The 20,625-nt window shown below is 44.5% G+C and overlaps 1 protein-coding gene and 1 pseudogene across 2 annotated transcripts in view; both read left to right on the top strand.

Annotated features, from left to right (window-relative positions):
- Positions 1-20,625, top strand: part of LOC144695232 (uncharacterized) — an 83,052-nt gene that overhangs the window by 58,639 nt on the left and 3,788 nt on the right. The window contains exon 3 of the transcript XR_013579908.1: positions 11,601-11,822. The gene's annotated coding sequence lies outside the window, so the exon portion shown is untranslated. The remainder of the gene's footprint in view (positions 1-11,600; positions 11,823-20,625) is intronic.
- LOC144695198 (uncharacterized) lies at positions 11,829-14,538 on the top strand (annotated as a pseudogene). Its single transcript, XR_013579897.1, has one exon. The product of XR_013579897.1 is annotated as an uncharacterized LOC144695198 (transcript).

Below are 20,625 nucleotides of genomic sequence, written 5' to 3'. Positions count from 1 at the left end.
AAAGTCATCCACACTGCTCATCCACCAGCGAGCACACACGGGGGAGAAACCTTTCTGGTGTGACGTGTATGTTAAAAGTTTCAGGCACTCATCCACCCTCCTGATCCACCAGCGGACCCACACAGGGGAGAGACCCTCCAGCTGTGAGGTCTGCCAGAAAGCCTTCACACACCCCTCGAGCTTGCTGCAGCATCAGAGGACCCACACAGGAGAGACCCTTCAAGTGTGAGGCATGTGATAAAGCTTTTGCATGCTCCTCGAACCTCCTGGATCACCAGAGGAGCCACGTGGGGGAGAAAACTCCCAGTGGGAGGCTTTGTAACAAAGCCTTCAAGCAATCGTCAGACGTCGTGGAACATCAGCGAACCCACAGAGGGGAGAGAGCATTCAGCTGTGAGTTCTGCAACAAAGCTTTCAAACAGTTGCCTGGCCTCCTGAAACATCAACGGACCCACACGGGAGACAAACCCAGTGTGACGTGAGTCAGGATTGTTTCACCTACTCCTCCTCTTTAGAGCTTCACCAGTGTCTCCAGACGGGATAGAAACCATCCCAGAGTGAGATGGGGCAGAGCAGTTTTGCCATCTTCTCTTCCTCCCAGTGTGATCACTGCAAGAACTGCTTCACTGACATAGTCACATCGGCTTAGAGCAAACTCAGTGGATGTCAGCTCCATCTGTGTTAGGTTGTCAAATATTTCTCAATTTCTAACTAGACCAGAGCACTAGGATTTTCAAATCGAGTGTTAGCCTGCTGTGTCTGACAGAACATCTTTTAATATGTGTGTAATCACTGCATAAAGCAGCCTGCTTAATCAGCACTTCATCCACTACCTTAAACATTCACTCCCATCACCACCAATGCTCAGTGGCAGCAGTATGTACCATCTACAAGATGCACTGCAGTAACTCACCAAGGCTCCTCAGACAGTACTTTCCAAACCTGCAAAACCTACCATCTCGAAGGACAAGAGCAGCAGATGCATGGCAACATCACCACCTGCAAGTTCCCCAACAAGTCACTCACCATCCTGATTTGGAAATATATTGCCGTTCCTTCACTGTCACAGGATCAAAATCCTGGAACTTCCTCCCTAACAGCACTCTACGTGCACCTATACCACATGGACTGCAATGGTTTAAGAAGACAGCTCACCACTGCCTTCTCAAGGGTAAATAAGGGATGAGCAACAAATGCTGGTTTAGCCAGTGATGTTCACATCCCATGAATGAATAAAAATTAGTTGTATGAAATAGTCACTGAGCATTGATAGAATGCCTGAATGCGGTTGTAAGAAGGCACATGTTACGTGTCTGACTGTGGTATTGGATCAGGTGTCTCTGAACACAGTGTGGGGTTTATGTACGGAGAACAGGAGCTGCAGGACAGCTTGTTGCTGAGCCAGGGTCAATAGAGGATTAAGGGAGATGGTTACACATAGGGATGCACAGCAAGACTCCAGAAGAAAGCTCACTGACAGGAAGACGAGGCCCTACAGCTGGAGGAGCAGGTAATAAATGAATTGAGTAAACTGCACCGTGACCTGGGAGTTTGAACCATTTTCAGCTGTTGCTGAGCTGTGGGGATTTGTCTCAATGACGTTTGTGCTGAGTCATTATAATCTGTCAAAGTGAAGGAGGAGAAATCCCTGTGGATGTTGGAAGGGATTCTGGTTAGAACTTGCTGTGAACTGAAATCTCTGGTGTAAATTTGGTGGTGAATTAAAGGGCTACTGTAAACTCCAGATTGACTGTTTCACAAACTGTCTGCTCAAACTAGAGTTACCAACCCTCCAGGACTGGTCTGGAGTCTCCAGGGATGAAAGATTGATCTTCATCACACTGCAATGACCAAGCTGGGAGAAAAATCATTCCTGAAGGCGTTGATTGTTTATTGGCCTTACCGTCTGTTGATAATCACATTGACATTGTGGCCACCAGGGGTGAAAATTATTTCTTTGCTGAGGGTTCTTTGTGAGACTTTCTGCTTTTTGATTTTTGAGGGCTACTTTTTGGTTTTCAGGGGCTCCTCGATGGTAAAGCAGATTGAAAGATTTAAGTCAGAAACCAAACTGTTGTCAATACAGGAATTTGTAAACTCACTCTACACCTCCATTAAAGGATATTAAAGAAACGAGAGACTTGGTACTGGGCAGGTGGCCAAGAATCCAATAACAATTGAACAGTTTTCCTTCATGCACCAGCCTCCCATCCCATCATCCTCCTCCAGGCTGACATTGAAGCAAACGCAAGGCCTGGAAGGTCTGACTCTTCTGGATTGACTCGACTCCCAACCTTTCCTATACATCAAAATTCTTTGATAAAAGGAGAAAACGTGCATGACAGCCAATAAAAGCTTGTATACAGACAGACACTTCTATAGCAGAAACAGTTAAAGAAAAGTCTAAAGCGAATAGAAAAAACTGGATTTCAGTAACAATATTCTTTCTCGTCTACCTAAGGGCTCTCTCAACTTTACTCATAAATTAATTTATTGGACAAATATAAAAGGAAGGAATCCATTGGGAAGGATTTAACTTCTTTATTTTTATTTGGTTATTGTTGTTCCAGTAGGAGTTTGTAAATTTGAAAGCCGGGCCCAGGAAGAGGGTTCCAAAAGAAAAAATGAAGATACGTTTCAAAAGAAAGAGTTGCAAAATTATATGCATATTTTCATAAAATAAGCTGTGGATGTGAAAGTGAGCAATGTTGTCTGTCTCTTATACACTCTCTCTCACTCTCCTTTGCCCTGAGAGGCCTCCTCCCCCTAATCCCCATTCTCCTCCTCAATATCTCTCTTTCTCTCCTCCCTCCCTCCCTTGCACATTTCCTCTATCTCTCCATCTCACATTCCCTTCCTCTCGATTTCTTTCCCTCCTCCATCTCACATTCTCCCTCCCTTCCTCTCACATTCCTTCCCTCTCTCTCCCTTCCTCTTGCATTGCCTCACTCTCCCTCCTTCCCTTTCACATTCACTCTCTCCCTCCCTCCCTCTCACATTCCCTCTCTCTCTCTCTCAGTCATAGCCAGAACTGCTTTACCTACATTGAATCCTCCACCATCTTGTCCTCATTCTCTCCTCCAGACCTGCCGATGGTGGTGCTGAGATCCCAATTCTCTTCTGTTTATTTTCTATTGAAATAGGAGGGTTGTTGCAACCGGGAAAAGGATGGGGGTTGGAAGGGGGCTGTTCATTTATAAATAATTTTTAAAAGACCCACCTCAGTACATCCTCACCGCTAGCTGCCAGAAACAGTCCCCTCCTTCTCCCCAACCCCTCAATAAAAAACACAACTCAAAAAGGATTTTTAAAAATAAATAATTCCAAATGGAGGGAAAAATGTCAACTTTCCATTGACTCCCAAGTTCTGAGGTTCTGCTCTGAAGAGAATTTTTTTCCCCCTCTTTCTCTCTCTCCAACTTGCAGAGAGCGTTTTTGTTTTTAATTCTCCTCCAATCACAGATTCTGTCTCTCCTGTGTGCTCCAGCTCCTCCAATCATAAATTCTGTCTCTCCCATGCTCCAGCTCCTCCAATTACAGATTCTGTCTCTCCCGTGCTCCAGCACCTCCAATAACAGATTCTGTCTCTCCCGTGCTCTAGCTCCTCCAATCACAGATTCTGTCTCTCCCGTGCTCCAGCTCCTCCAATCACAGATTCTTTCTCCCCGTGCTCCAGCTCCTCCAATCACAGATTCTGTCTCTCCCGTGCTCCAGCTCCTCCAATCACAGATTCTTTCTCCCCCGTACTCCAGCTCCTCCAATCACAGATTCTGTCTCTCCCGTGCTCCAGCTTCTCCAATGACAGATATTGTACCTTTACCCTTTATTGAATTTTTTGCCACTGTCTTTGTCTTTGCTTCCTTGCAGCTATCTGTAACATTTCAAGGGCAAATTCTCACTACCCTTGTGTGTTTTTAACCCTAATCCCCACATTCATCAAAAACCCAAACATTCTCAATCCCACTGGTTCAAGTACAACCATTGACGGTCTGAAAATCCCCAGTATTCCTCAGTGATACTAGTCAGAAGTGTAACCTCTCACCAATAGAAGCGCTGTGGCTGCAGGATTCTCCCCTCTAATGCAAACCCCGATTATTGACCTCTCTGCTCAGGGAAATAAGATTGAAACAATCTCATCAGCTGCCTCTGCCACATCCACAAGCCTACCTGGACAAACTTCCATTAATGCTGCCCCCTGCCCTAGCTCTGAACTCTTCAATCAGCTACACTGAAGCAAAATTTTCCTTAGCTTCTAGCACTTCCTCATCAAATGTTTTCTTCAAATAATTTTGGAAAGCAAGGTGAGAAATTTCAAAAATCTCCATTGAATTAATATTTCTCCTGAGTGTTTTTTATAATAAACACATGCTCAAAGGGTACAAGTAGTCTTCGCCAGCACGAATCGAGCTCATAGTGAATTGATAGCCCGTTTGTGCTCCAACGATTTGGATGTCCAAGGAACTTCATTACAATCCTTCAATTGCTTCATGATGATATGACTGCAGCTGTCTTGAGTGGGAGATCTAAAACAGAAGCCTTCAAAATCCAGACTGATGTCAAGCAAGGATGTGTGATAGCCCGCATTCTATTTACAATCTACCTGACAGTGGCTATTGGCCTCATCAAAGATCAACTGCCCTCTGGTGTCAGTATTAAATACCATCTAGATGGGAAACTTATTTACCTCGGTTGCCTCCGTGCCAAAACTAAACTGATCACCATAGATCCATACGATCTACTGTTTGCAGATGACTGCAGTGTTGTTGCCCACTCTGCAACAGATTTACAAATCTCTCTCGACCTCTTCAATTCTGTATGTGTTTGTATGATGGACAGGAGCTCCATCCTGTGTTACTGAAGTTCGGTGTCATTTTCTGATCATCGGAATTGGGAGCCAGACTAAAACACAGGGATTTTAAAGAAAGCTTCTGTCTGTCGTGTTTTGAGAGAGGTTTCCCCTGTTGTGTGTGTGTTAGTAAAGTGAGCCAGCTCTCAAGAGTGGGTATGGGGTAGAATCGGACACTACATTAGTTGGTGATGTGAATTATAGACAGATCCTCTTCAGGTGATGCGCGTTTTACTAATGCCATGGGTAATGTTTGTACTTTCCTGTCTGGGAGGATTACTATCCTGAGTATGGTGAGGGAGCGGGGGTGAGTCTCTACAGACTTGAGTTCCCTCAGCCCATTGTACCTCGATGGAATACCATGTGATATGTTCATCTTACACTTTTCTGAGATTCATTTCATGTTCGAGGAAATATCTTCAGTCCTTTTCAAATGCTTCATTATTTTGGTTGATTCAAAGTTTGGTGTAAGCTGAATATTGTGTTGTAATTTGTCTGTTGTTCTTTCAATCTGTATTGATTTATACCTCACAATAAATTCATTCTTTTAGCTTAACCCAAACTACCTGATTTGTCAGCATTGTGTGTTCTTATTCACTGAAGCACTCAGGAGCCTACAGTAAGAGTCCTGTACACAATATATTGGTCAATGTCACTGTGGGCTGGCATACTTTCTCCATCAATGGGTTTATAATTTCCAGTTCACAGGAAGCATAATGTTTGAATAAGAAAGAAAGAAGGACTTGCATTTTTGTATCAACTTCCATGAATTCAGGATGTCTAAAAGCACTTTGCTGCCAACGAAGAGCTTTTTGATGTGTAGTCACTGTTGTAATGTTCAAAACGTGGCAGCTAATTTGCACACAGCAAGCTTCCACAAATAGTAATGTGATACTAACCAGTCAATCTGTTTTGATGAAGTTGATTGCAAGATCCATATTGGTCAGGATCCAGGGATAACCCTCCTTTGAAATAGTATCATGGGATCTTTTACATTTACCTGAAAGGGCAGACTTGGTTTAACTCATATGAAAGATGGTACCGCTGACAGTGCAGCACTCCCTCAGTACTGCACTGGAGTGTCAGCCTCAATGCTCAAGTTTCTGGAGCGAGACTTGAGCCACAACCTTCTGACTCAGAGACGAGAGTATGAGATAAATCACAGCCCATAATCACTTATAATATTTCTGTTAGGTTAGATTCAGTTTCTAAGGTGTTAACTCCAAAGGCTGTGTACAGAATGCTTTTTCACCTGTAAGGTGGCAGCCTGAAAGTTTGATTTGATCTAAAGTGGTAATTAGTTAGAGCTGCAGGTGTCAGTGTTGTCTTTGTGTCTGGGTTCCTGAAGCTGTGAAAGGTAGTAGGTAAAGTGTAAAGTTTCCCCATCCACCACTACTCTCCTCCGTCTGGCTGAACTTGTTCTCACACTGAACAATTTCTCCTTTAACTCCTCTCACTTCCTCCAAATAAAAGGTGTGGCTATGGGTACCCGCATGGGCCCCAGCTATGCCTGTCTCTTTATGGGGTTTGTGGAATGTTCCTTGTTCCACTCCTACTCCGGCCCCCTCCCACAACTCTTTCTCCGGTACATCGATGATTACTTCGGTGCTGCTTCATGCTCTCGTCAGGACCTGGAAAAATTTATTAATTTTGTTTCCAATCTTCACCCCACCAACATTTTCACATGGTCCATCTCTGACACTTCCCTTCCCTTCCTTGACCTCTCTGTCTCAATTTCTGGTGATAGACTGTCCACCAATATCCATTACAAGCCTACCGACTCCTACAGCTACCTCGACTACAGCTCCTCACACCCCGCTTCCTGTAAGGACTCCATCCCATTCTCTCAGTTCCTTCGCCTCCGTCGCATCTGTTCTGATGATGCTACCTTCAAAAACAGTTCCTCTGACATGTCCTCCTTCTTCCTTAACTGAGGTTTTCCACCCACGGTCGTTGACAGGGCCCTCAACCATGTCCGGCCCATCTCCCGCGCATCCGCCCTCACGCCTCCTCCTCCCTCCCAGAAACATGATAGGGTCCCCCTTGTCCTCACTTATCACCCCACCAGCCTCCGCATTCAAAGGATCATCCTCCGCCATTTCCGCCAACTCCAGCATGATGCCACCACCAAACACATCTTCCCTTCACCCTCCCTGGCGGCATTCCGTAGGGATCGTTCCCTCCAGGACACCCTAGTCCACTCCTCCATTACCCCCTACTCCTCAACACCCACCTATGGCACCTCCCCATGCCCACGCAGAAGATGCAACACCTGCCCCTTCACTTCCTCTCTCCTCACCGTCCAAGGGCCCAAACACTCCTTTCAAGTGAAGCAGCATTTCACTTGCATTTCCCCTAACTTAGTCTACTGCATTCGTTGCTCCCAATGCGGTCTCCTCTACATTGGAGAGACCAAACGTAAACTGGGCGACCGCTTTGCAGAACACCTGCGGTCTGTCCGCAAGCATGACCCAAACCTCCCTGTCGCTTGCCATTTTAACACTCCACCCTGCTCTCTTGCCCACATGTCTGTCCTTGGCTTGCTGCATTGTTCCAGTGAAGCCCAACGCAAACTGGAGGAACAGCACCTCATCTTCCGACTAGGCACTTTACAGCCTTCCGGACTGAATATTGAATTCAACAACTTTAGATCTTGAATTCCCTCCTCCATCCCCACCCCCACCCCGTTTATTCCCCCTCCCTTTTGTTTTTTCCAATAATTTATATAGATTTTTCTTTTCCCACCTATTTCCATTATTTTTAAATCTATACCTGTAATGCCCTGTCAGTCTTTCCACCCCACCCCCACTAGAGCTGTACCTTGAGTGTCCTGCCATCCATTCTTAATTAGCACATTCTCTTAGATAATATCACCACCTTCAACACCTCTTTGTTCCTTTGTCTGTGACATCTTTTGATTATCTGCTCCTATCACTGCTTGCTTGTCCCTACAACCCCACCCCCACCCCCCACCTTAACCAGCTTATATTTCACCCCTCTCCTAATTTTACTCAGTTTTGTAGAAGGGTAATGAGGACTCAAAACGTCAACTCTTTTCTTCTCCGCCGATGCTGCCAAACCTGCTGAGTTTTTCCAGGTAATTCTGTTTTTGTTTTGGATTTCCAGCATCCGCAGTAGTTTTTTGTTTTTATTAGTAGGTAAAGTCCCTGGTGTCAGCTGGAATGGATATCTTTATGGGTTGTCTTCAATCAGTACTGCTGATTAACCATCCTCCTTTCATTCACTCATGAAAGTTCTATTGTTTAGGCACAGTTCTAACCGTCTGTCAGGAATAAAACTCGAGGAATAACCCACTCTTCCCAAGAAAGCTCAGTGTTAGTTTTAGTGAGGTTTTTGAGCTTGTTTTCAAATCCTTCCATGGCCTCTCTCTTCCACCCCTCAGTCCTGCACTAGACTGTGAGAAATGATTTTTTGTGCTGAAGTCCTGGAGTGGGACTTGAACCCACAACCCTCTGACTCAGAAAACAAGGTTGTGGGTTCAAATCCAACTCCAGATGGATTATTCCATGAACATGGATTAAAGTTATTGTCAGGGTCACACGAGTAATTACTCAGGCTCTGGACTCCACCCACCATTTATTGAAACACAAAGATGTTGTAAAATGAATGAAGAAATTATCCTATAGATGTTTACACACTGCATTGATCATGAAGCCAATCAGACCACAATGTACCAGCCTTAAATAAAATTGCTTCAATTGGTCTCTCACAATTTTTTTTAATGTCTGTTTTGGTAAAACTCCTTGGCAAATATGCAACAACCACAAGCACACAGGTTGTAGCCGAGAGTTTATTCTAATTTATGTCGGTTTTATCAGTGTAATGTGGCTGAAATTTACCATATTGAATTTTAAATGTAAGTTATGTCAAGCATAAATTTAACTTTTGTGATCTTTAACACTGGTTTATTAAACATCACCCAGGAAGCTGGTACCAACCACAGAAACGACCAAGACCAGATGGGAATAATGAGAGTGGTGAGTTTCTGCCGATTGCGCCTGTTTGAGGCGGCTCTTCAAATTACACTCAGGGCTTTTGGGGCGTTCAGGCACCAACAGTCAGTAATGTTCATGACTCCAGTCAACATGCAACTTTCAATTATTGCAATCATTTCAGCAAACTACAGATAAAAGTTTATTTCACTTGTGTCACATCAGTTAACAATCATCTTAGAGTACTGCGCACTGAACAATATCACTCTCATACAAGGTCCAAGGTCTAGACTGGGACAGCTCAGGAGATGAACCGTGCGAGGTGAATGAACCGTGACATCCCGAGAGAGGTGAATGGACCGTGATATTCCGGGAGAGGTGAATGGACTGTGACATCCCGAGAGAGGAACCAGATGAGGTGAATGTTGAGCCTCAGAAATTGGAGCTGGGGGGAGCTGAACCTCCACGGGAGGCGACCCCTGGACAGGGCAGGGCTGTCAGATATCAACTCATGGGGCAACTACTCAGACATTGAGCCCCAACTCTGTACCCAAGCCTGGCACCAGGTCAATTTCCTCTCTCCCTACTGTGTCTGTCTCCTGTGTCCCTCTCCCTCCTGTGTCCTGCCCTTCTGTGTCCCTCTCTCCTCTGCCCTTCTTTCCTGTCCATATGCTGATCCCACCACTACACGTCATTGCTGCCTTGGATGCTGTGGGTCTTCCTCTTCTGATCTGCTGTCAAACACATCTGAAGCCACACACCTGACACAGGTGTGGTCAGTTTGAAAGCCTCCGAGGATGAAGAATGCTATTCTCACACTAGAAATCTCTGACAAACATTTACCGGGGGAACTAAGACAGGAGCTGCAATAAGTGAGGTTTTATTCAGATGGGACAATGACAAGTTTAAATCCCCACCTGATCTGCTGCTCAAAGTCGCCTCCATTTCACTGGTCAGTTTCCCAAACTTCAGGAAACTCATGTCACTCCAGAAATATTTGGATTGGCTGTGAGAGACGTCAATCAGAGAGCCCCACCCACTCTGCCCATTCCCTCCCCTTCCTCTTCCACAGCTGCTTCACTTCCTGTAGGGACTCAAAACCAACTCAGGAGATGGTGAGTGAAGGAGCACAATTTATAATAATTACATCACATAATAGCCACACTAATCTTCAGGCAGCCTGACTATCCTGTGGGGAATCAGCTGTGGAAATGCCCCTTATGCTGTGTGAGAACATCCAGCTGAGAGAGCTGTTTACTCGGTGCTTTGTGCTGAACTGTTTGCCTGGAGCTGTGTGTTGGATATTGAGTGTGTTTATTGGAAGCATTTCCCTTCTGATTTACAGGCTGACTTTTGTTGATGGCTCATTACTGAATATGAGAAGGTGAGGTGTAATTATCTGGGAGGGGCAGAGACACATTTATTGAAATCTCTTTTAATTCCTTTAAAGGCCTCGGCATTTCCCAAAAGCCTGGGCTTGGATTTGATAGTTTTGCCCAGTGCTGTGGCTGATAGCTGAATTTGGGATGTGCAGTCTGAGCGAGTGCAGTGTATCTAATTTCCCAGGATAAACCAGAACCCTTCAATCAGCTACACTGAAGCAATATTTTCCTTAGCTTCTAGCGCTTCCTGTCCAGTGTGTTTTCTTCAAATAATTTTGGAAAACAAGGGGAGAAATTTCAATCTAAAAGTAAAATACAGCGGAAACTGGAAATCTGAAACAAAAACAGAAAACGCTGGAAAAACTCAGCAGGTCCAGCAGCATCTACGGAGAGAGAAACAGAGTTAACACTTCGAGTCCATATGACCCTCTTCAAAGCTGAAGAGAAGTGAAACTTGTACTGTTTAGAGGGGTTGGAGCAGGTGAAGCTGGATAGAAGGACAGCAATAGGTGGGGACAAAGGAGAGATTGACAAATCTCATGATGTCATGAACTAAAGGACAAAGGGAGTGTTAATGGTAATGGTAAGGGCTAAAAAAAGATGCTGATAGTGGTGTAAAGGTAAGAAAGCAGAATGTGATAATAGCAGGACAAGGGTAGCATTGTGTGGAAGAACAACATGGAACAAGTAACAGATGGCCCTTTTGGAAAAAAGGATAGAAAATGGATAGAAGGGATAAAAGAGTGGAGAAAACCATGGATAAATGAATACAAATAAAAATTAGTGGATTAAAAAATAAAAATGAATGTAGAAAAAAAGAATGTGAAAACGAAAAATAAATAATAATTGGATAAAAAATTTCAAAATCTCCATTGAATTAACACTTCTGCTGAATATTTCTTACATAAACACATACTCTAAGGGTAAAACTGGTCTTCAGCAGCACGTCCCAGGCTCATAGTGAATTGATAGTCCATTTTACACTCCGCCCGACTGTCTTTTCCATTGTCCTCATGGTGCCTGGGAAGATGGGGGTCTGGGCGGAGGAAAGAAAGTAGCCACGTTGTCTGCTGCTGGTCACTATCCAGTGTCCCTGCTGGAAACAGAGGGTGTGTGACAGTCAAGTGAGGAAAAGAAAGGACTTGCATCTGATCCCCACACAGGGGAATAGCAGACTGGCACTCACTGTGGAACAGTCTCTAACTGAGGAGTCAGCCCCTTCAGCAAAGGAGGAGAGGAAGTTGGAGGAAATCATGTTTCCTTTTCCTGTTTTACAGAAGGATTGCACCGTACTACACCAGAGAACACAGACAGGATAGACACCACAGATAGATCCTGACCATCACCCAAGGAACAACTGCACAACTGTGGGAGGACATCCAGTCCCTTCACAGCATTAGTCAACACAGAGAAGGTTAGGCAGTGAAACCATCATCTTGAAATCGGTTGGGTCAGGGGAGCTTTGACATATCATCAGATCTGAAACTGGTCAGTGGTGAGGAACCTTCTATCAGAACCAACCTTTCCGAAGGTTCGGCTGTAGGTGATCGGTCAGGCTGGGAAGAAGTGTAAGTGGCTCCAAGTGTGTTGAGAGCTTCAATCATTCGTCGAACCTCATGAACCACTGACTCATTCCTACAGGTGAGAGGCTGTTCAAGTGTGAGGTTTGTGAGGAGGGCTCCACAGGCTGATGAGATCTCCTAACACACAAGCTATATCTGTTTTCCAACCTGTAACCTAAGGGCAGCTACCTGAAAAAGAAAGCATTCAAGTGTGAGATGTGCAACCAAGCCTTTGCACAGTCATTGACACTCATGAATCACCGACACATTCACACTGATGGGAAACCATTCAAGTGTGAGGTGTGTAATAAGCACCTTGCACGATTATCGGGCCTGGTGAATCACCGGCGCATTCACACAGGGGAGAAACCTTTCAAGTGTGAGGTGTGTGACAAAGACTTCAGACAGTTATCGAGCCTCCTAGTTCATTGGACGATCCATACCGGGGAGAAACCATTCAAGTGTGAGGTTTGTAATAAAGCTTTTGCAACGTCTACAAGCCTCCTGGTACACCGATGCATTCACACCGGGGAGAAACCATTCAAATGTGAGGTTTGTGACAAGGGCCTTGCACGATTATCAGGCCTGGTGAATCACCGGCGCATTCATACAGGGGGGAAACCATTCAAGTGTGAGGTGTGCGACAAAGCCTTTTCACAGTTATCAAGCCTCCTGGTCCATCAGACAATCCACACAGGGGACAAACCCTTCAAGTGTGATGTTTGCAATAAAACTTTAGCAATGTCTACGAGTCTCATCATACATCAGAGGATTCACACAGGGGAGAAACCATTCAAGTGTGAGGTTTGTGAGAAAGCTTTCACCCACTCCTCAGTTCTCCTGACACACCTCAGGATACACACTGGAGAGAAACCCTTCAAATGTGAGTTGTGTGACCGAGCCTTCACACGGTCATCAATGCTCGTCGAACACCGACACATTCACACAGGGGATAAACCATTTAAGTGTGCAGTATGCAGCAAGAGCTTTGCACAGTCATCGCCCCTGTTGAATCACCAGCGCATTCACACAGGGGAGAAGCCATTCACCTGCAAGGTGTGCAACAAATCATTCTCACAGTCATCGACGCTCCGCATACACCAACGCATTCACACGGGAGAAACCCTTCAAGTGTGAGGTGCGTGAAAAAGCCTTCACAACCTCGTCAATGCTCCTGATTCACTATCATAGTCACACAGGGGAGAAGCCATTCAAGTGTGAGGTGTGTAACAAGAACTTTACACGATTATTGACCCTGGTAAATCACCAACGCATTCACACTGGGGAGAAACCATTCACATGTGAGGTGTGTAAAAAATCATTCTCGCGGTCATCGCACCTCCGTGCACACCAACGCATTCACACAGGGGAAAAGCCCTTCAGATGTGATGTTTGTGAGAAGGCTTTCACCCACTCCTCTGACCTCCTGAGACACCAGAGGATCCACACAGGGGAGAAATCCTACAAGTGTGAGTTATGTGACCGAGCATTCACACGTTCATCGATGCTCGTGCAACACCGTCGTATTCACACAGGGAGAAACCTTTCAAGTGTGAGGTGTGTAACAAGGGCTTTGCACAGCTATCGGGTCTGGTGACTCACCAGCGTATTCACACAGGGGAGAAGCCATTCACGTGCGAGTTGTGTGACAAATCGTTCTCAGAGTCATCGAACCTCCGTGCACACAAACGCATTCACACAGGACAGAAGCCATTCACTTGTCATGTGTGTGACAAGAGTTTTGCACAATTGTCGGGCCTAGAATATCACCAGTGCAGTCACACAGCGAAGGAACACTCATGCATCAGATGTGCGGCCAAGCCTTTAGAAAATCATCGACACCAGTGAAACACTGACGTATCCACATGGGAGAATGTCCAAGTGTTAGGTGTGTGACAAAGCCTTCATGAATTCATCAAATCTCCTGCCCCATCAGTGGACCCACAGAGGACAGTAACCCTTCAAGTGTCAAACTTACATTAAAGTTTTCCTGAACTCCTAAAATCTTCATGGGATACCAGAGGATTCACATAGGAAAAACTGTTCAGTTGTGATGTATGAATGATGTCTCACACGCATTCCTCCGATTTCCTACAGCACCAGCAGATACACGCTGGTGAGAAACCATTCAGTTGTGAGGTGTGTGACAAGGCTTTCACACAGTCTGTGTGTCTCCTGGTCCATCAATGTACCCTGTCAGTGTGAGTTCTGTAATAAAGCCTTCACACAGTAGTTGGACCTCCTGTAACATCAGTGAACCCACACAGGAGACAAACCCTTCGAGTGTGATGTGTGGTAGGATTGTTTCACCTACTCCTCTTTCGCCATACACCACCCACATCTCCGCACAGACTTGGAGCCGGGTCACCTGCTTCCGTTACACTGAGAGTTGTCTGTGTTCTTTATCCTCCAGTGTTCGCGCAGGGGAGCTGTCGTTCCAAAGCACTGTCTGTCTCAGCAGTGTCTGTCTCGAACCTCTCCCACCATCAGTCCAATTGTTTCAATAAGGCCAATTTAACCCTCAGCCACGAAACATCACCAAAAGAAGACATCAATATGTATAGAAGCTCCTGTATAAACTCAGCATCCTTTCAGTGCAGCATCAGGTACAAGTCATTCACTGACACTCACTCTGGCTAAGAAGGGTATCAGATACTCAGTGGTTAGAATGTCTTCAGCTTCTGATCTACCAGCACAAGCTCCCAGGGGAGGAGCCATTCCTGGGGTAGTAATGGAGGGACTTCAATTAGCCTCAGCATCTCTGGTCTATGGAGGGGAGAATCAACCAGGAATCCCGTTCCTCATCAGTGACCCCAGCTGGGAAGTCAGGGGAGAGCAGGATGTGTCTTGGCTGTGACAGTCTCCATTGTCTCCCAACATTCACTGAATGGGTCTACACATGCTGAATGTCCACTCAAACAGAGCAGTAGAGGCTAATCAACATCCACAGTCTGTACTCCAGGTAAGTACCTTGAGGATTGGAGGAATGTGAGATGGGAAAGAGGGCATCAACCCTTCAACAACAAATTGCATTTATACAGCGCCTTTAATGTAGTAAAACATCCCAAGGTGTTTCTTACAGACAAATTCAGATAAAAATTAACACCGAGACAAAGGAGATATTAGGTGGTATTGTGGGACAAATGCCATTTGGAGTCCAGAGTCAGTTACAGTTTAAGAAATCTTTATTATGAGCATGCAACAGGAAGATTTAAGTTGCAGAATCATTCAAATAGCAGTTACAATAGCATATGTTCATACACAATGCAGTTGCAGCTGGCCAGCTGTTTTCTCTGCAGATTTAGTTAGAAAGTACAGGACATAAGAAAAACAAATGCAACTCAAAAGCAGTTCAAGCTTATCGGCTAGAGCCACTCCATCCCTGGCAATACACATCTCAGAAAACATCCCTGGCAATATACATCTCAGAAAACATCCCTGGCAATACACATCTCAGAAAACATCCCTGGCAATACACATCTCAGAAAACATCCCTGGCAATACACATCTCAGAAAACATCCCTGGCAATACACATCTCTCAGAAAACATCCCTGGCAATACACATCTCAGAAAACATCCCTGGCAATACACATCTCAGAAAACATCCCTGGCAGTACACATCTCAGAAAACATCCCTGGCAATACACATCTCAGAAAACATCCCTGGCAATACACATCTCAGAAAACATCCCTGGCAATACACATCTCAGAAAACATCCCTGGCAATACACATCTCAGAAAACAATAGCAGATGTATAGGCCGAGGGCTATAGTGGGAAAGTACAGTAAGAGACAACTTTAATGAATACAACTTATATTAATCATATTAACCCTTTATTCCCCACATCAATACCTCCTGTTGGTCCGTGGTCAGATTAAATCTGACCCAGGTGGACACAACTCATCTGACTGGACCCTTAGCCAACAGGGTCATCCAGGGATCCTTCTGGATTCCTGTGGGCATCAAGTCCTTGTTTCTATTTACATCCTTGATCAATTTGTAATTCTCTTATAGCTTTGTTTGGTCATCCTAGCAATATCCACCTCGGCTTAGAACATGAATAGCCATATTAAACACTGTAAATATCATCTTCACATCCCTTCTCTCGAGGTGTGCTGAGGCAGCAACTGGGACGTAACCCCAGTTTGACATCATTACCATTTACAGAGTGTGTGAAATCATCACCTTTTGGTAACAACAAATGCAGATGCTGATGATCAGGATGAGCACTGAAGGGACAGCAGCAGCTGTTCTGCCTAATTCCTGCCAATTATATTGAATGCGACAGTCGACAGCGCTAGCACGAGCAGAGTCCCTCGGTGCCCTTGCTGATAACCTGCTGACTCTGATCGATATAGCTTCTTGCTGTCAGTCAGGCCTTCTCTAGCAGCTTTTCCTGGCATGTTATCCTCATTTAACTTGTCATCCTACCAGGGACTGAAAACTATACCTGTCAGAGTTCTCCCTGCCAAGTGGAAATCTCCCAGGGTGAATGAGTCAGAAACCTGAAGACAGAATATATTGTTGTTCCTACAGCCCAATCCTCCACAGAGGTCATTACCCTCAGCAGTCAGGGAGCAGCACTGGATCAGCCTGGACCACCCAAAAGGCCTTCTTCAAGGGCTTTAATCTGACTGTCACCAAGGAGTTACATAAGAACATAAGAAAGAGGAACAAAAGTAGACCATTCGGCCCCTCAAACCTGCTCCGCTATTCAATAAGATCATGGCTGATCTTGTGTTTTGATTTCCACATTTCCATCTAACCCTGATAACCTTTGATTCCCTTGCCTAACAAGAATCTGTCTACCTCTGCCTTAAAAATATTCAATGACCCCACCTCCACCACCTTCTGAGGCAGAGTTTCAAAGTTACACAACCATCTGAGAGAAAAAATTTGTCTTCATCTCTGTTCTAAAAGGCGACCCCTAGTTCTGGATTCACCCACAAGAGGAAACATCCTTTCAATGTCCACCTTGTCGAAATTGTTCAGGATCTTGTATACTTCAATCAAATCACCCCTCATTCTTCTAAACTCCATTGGAAACAAGCCCAGTCTGTCCAACCTTTCCTCACAAGACAACCCACTCATTCCAGGTATCAAACTAGTAAACCTGCTTTGAACCACCTCCAATGCATTTACATCCTTCCTTAAATAAGGAGACCAAAACTGCACACAGTATTCAAGGTGCGGTCTCACCAGTGCTCTATATAATTGAAGCATAATATCCTTATTTTTATGTTCAATCCCTCTCGTAATAAAGGATAACATTCCATTAGCCTTCTTAATTACTTGCTATACCTGCATTCTAACATTTTGTGATCATGTGCTAGAATCTAAATCCCTCTGCACCTCAGAATTATGCAGCCGTTCTCCATTTAAGTAATACTCTGCTTTTTTGTTCTTCCTGCCAAAGTGAACAACTTCATATTTTCCCACATGAAACTCCATTTGCCAGATCTTTGCCAGCTCACTCAACTTATCTATATCCATCTGCAACCTCCTCATGTCCTCTTCACAACATACTTTCCTACCTATCCTTGTGTCATTCACAAATTTAGCTACCATAGCTTCACTCCCCTCATCTAAGTCATTGGTGTAAATCGTAAAAGGTTGAGGCCCCAGTGCACACCCCCATGGGACTCCACTTGTCACATCCTGCCAATCTGAAAAAGACCCATTGATGCATACACTCTGCTTTTTGCCAGCCAGCCAATCTTCTATTCACGCTAATATATTATCCCCTACACCATGTGCTTTTATTATCCGTAATAACCTTTGATGTGGCACCTTATTACATGCCTTCTGGAAATCCAAGTACAGTACGTCTACAGTCTCTCCTTTATCCGCTGCCCATGTTACTCCTTCAAAAAACTCCAGTAAATTGGTTAAACATGATTTTCCTTTCATAAAACCATGTTGACTCTTTCCGATTGCCTTGAGCTCTTCTAACTGCCCAGCTATGGCCTCCTTAATGATCGATTCTAACAACTTCCCCACGACAGACGTCTGAGGTCATTAACTGGCCTGTAGTTTCCTGTTTACTGCTTCCCTCCCTTCTTGAATAGAGGAGTTATCTTTGCTAGTTTCCGGTCTGTTGGAACCTTTCCAGAATCTAGCGAATATTGGAAAATTAACACCTCATCACCCACCTCTTTTAAGACCCTAGTATGTAATTCATTGGGAGCCAGAGACTTGCCAGCCCGCAGATCCATCAATTTGCTCAGTATCGTTTCCCTAGTGATTTCAATTTCCCAAGTTTCTCTCTCTCTCTCACCTCCTGATTTGCAGCTATTACTGGAATGTTTTTCGTATCCTTTATAGTGAACGCAGAAGCAAAATGTTTGTTTATTTCTTCTGCCATTTCCTTATTATCTACTACTAACTCCCCACTGTCACTGTCTTGAGGGCCAACACTCACTTTACTTACTCTTTTCCTCTTTAAGTACCTGTAGAAACTCTTGCTATCCGTTTTTACATTTCTAGCTAGCTTCCTCTCATACTCTACTTTCTTTGTCCTGATAAACCTTTTCGTCATTCTCTGCTGTTCTTTATATTCTGTCCAATCATCTGCCTTGCTACTAATTTTTCCTTAAGGTTGATGCTTTCCTTAACTTCTTTAGTTAACCACGGATGGTGGGTCCTCCGCTTAGAATTTTTCTTTATAATAGGAATGCACTTATTCTGAATACTGCCACTGCTTCTCTATTGATCTATCCATTAGCCTAGTTTCCCAGTTCACTTCAGCTAGCTCAGCTTTCATCCCCACATAGTTGCCCTTATTTAAGTTTAAGATACTAGTCTTAGGCCCACTCTTCTCCCTTTCAAACTGGATGTAAAATTCAATCATATTGTGGCCGCTGCTACCTAGGGCTGCCTTCACCCTGAGGTCATTAATTAATCCTGTCACATTACACAATGCCAAGTCTAATATAACCTGTTCTGTGGTTGGTTCCAGAATATACTACTTTAAGAAACTATCTTAAAAGCATTCTAGAACTCTTCATCCAGGCTACTACTGCCAATCTGATTTTTCCAGCTTATGTGTAGATTAAAATCACCCTTGATTATTGCCATCCCTTTATCACAAGCACACAACATTTTATCTTGAATACTTTGTCCTACACTGTAGCTACTATTAGGGGGCCTGTAGACCACTCCCACAAATTACTTTTTCCTCCTCCTATTCCTCATCTCCACCCAAACTGATTCTACATCCTGATCTCCTGAACCAAGGTCATCTCTAACTATTGCACCAATGCCCTCTTTGATTAACAGTGCTACCTTTCCACCTTTACCTAGCTTCCTATTCTTCTTGAATGTCTTGGACCCCTCAATATTAAGGACCCAGTCTTTGTCGTCCTGCAGCCACGTCTCTGTAATTGCTATCAGATCATATTTATTTACTTCAACATGGGCCATCAATTCATTTACTTTGTTATGAATGCTACGTACATTCAGATAGAGAGCCTTCAGTTTTGTCTTTTTGTTACCTTTGTAACATTTAGTCTTTCCTGTTGATATATTCTTAGGTTTTTTTTCTCTCTGTCCCTTCCTGTCATTCTCTGACCCTAATTTCTCATATTACTATTTTGCTCTCCTGTCTTGACTCTACACCTTGAATTGCTGTCTCTACCCTCCCTACTTCCCTAGTTATGTGATTTGCGAGGACACTCGTCCCAGCACGGCTCAGGTGTAAACCATCCCAACGGTACAGCCCCCACTTTCCCCAGTACTGATGCCATTGCCGACAAACTGGAACCCACTTCTCCCACACCAGTCTTTGAGCCATGCATTCGTCTGTCTAATCTTATTTGCCCTATGCCAATTTGCACATGGCTCAGTTAATAGTCCAGAGATCATTACCTTTGAGGTTCTGCTTTTTAATTTGGTATCTAGCTCCTCATACTGACTTTGCAGAACCTCTTTCCTCGTTCTATCTATTTCATTGGCACCCACATGGACCACGACAACTGGGTTCTCTCCCTCCCACTACAAGTTCCTCTCCAGCCCTGAGCAGATATCTCGAACCCTGGCACTGGGCAGGGAGCACAGCCTTCTGGACTCTGGCTCTTTGTTGCAGAGAACAGTGTCAATCCCTCTCACTACTATCCCCTACTACCACTACATTCCTTTTTGCTCCCCCGACTTGAGCAGCTTCCTGTACCACAGTGCCATGGCCAGCCAACTCATCGACCTTGCAGACTTCGCTTTCATCCACACAGGTTGTGAGCACCCCAAACTTGTTTGACAATTGCAAAGCCTGAGGCTCCTACATTGCTGACTGCTCAGTCCCATTACCTGCCTCACTGACACTTCTGGCCCCCACTGCTGACCAAACAGATGACCCTCTTCTAAGAGGTGTGACTGTCTTTTGGAACCAAGTGTCCAAGTATTTCACCCCCTCCCTTATGTTGCGCAGTGCCTGAATTTTGGCTTCCAGATCAATAACCCTGATCTGGAATTCCTCAAGCTGCTTACACATCCTGCAGACTTGTTTGCTATGGATCACCTTGATGTCGAAAAGCTCCCACATCTCACAGCTGCAATATAACACCTGTCCCGCCATCCTAACATGTTATTTAGTTAATTTACTTTAATTACTTCCTATGTATGCTACAATTTACTGTGTTTATTGAATGCTGGTCCACTGACAACTAAAGGTTATATGCTTCTTAACTACAAAGGTATGTGTGAGTTGACTTTCATTGACCTTAAGGTGTTATATGTACACACCATATAATGTAATTCGCTACAGCACTCGTCTGTGGTCATGAGCAACATACTCTCAAATACTCCCAGCCTCCTTTACCATGTGATCTCATTCTATACACTAACCCATCAGTGACCACGCCTAAAGATTTAACTTTATATCCACCA

The sequence above is a fragment of the Cetorhinus maximus genome, chromosome 21 (genome assembly GCF_964194155.1).
Source record: "Cetorhinus maximus chromosome 21, sCetMax3.hap1.1, whole genome shotgun sequence".
NCBI classification, from domain to species: domain Eukaryota; kingdom Metazoa; phylum Chordata; class Chondrichthyes; order Lamniformes; family Cetorhinidae; genus Cetorhinus; species Cetorhinus maximus.
Note: the sequence above shows the minus strand (reverse complement) of the source record. Positions and strands in the feature narration are given on the sequence as shown.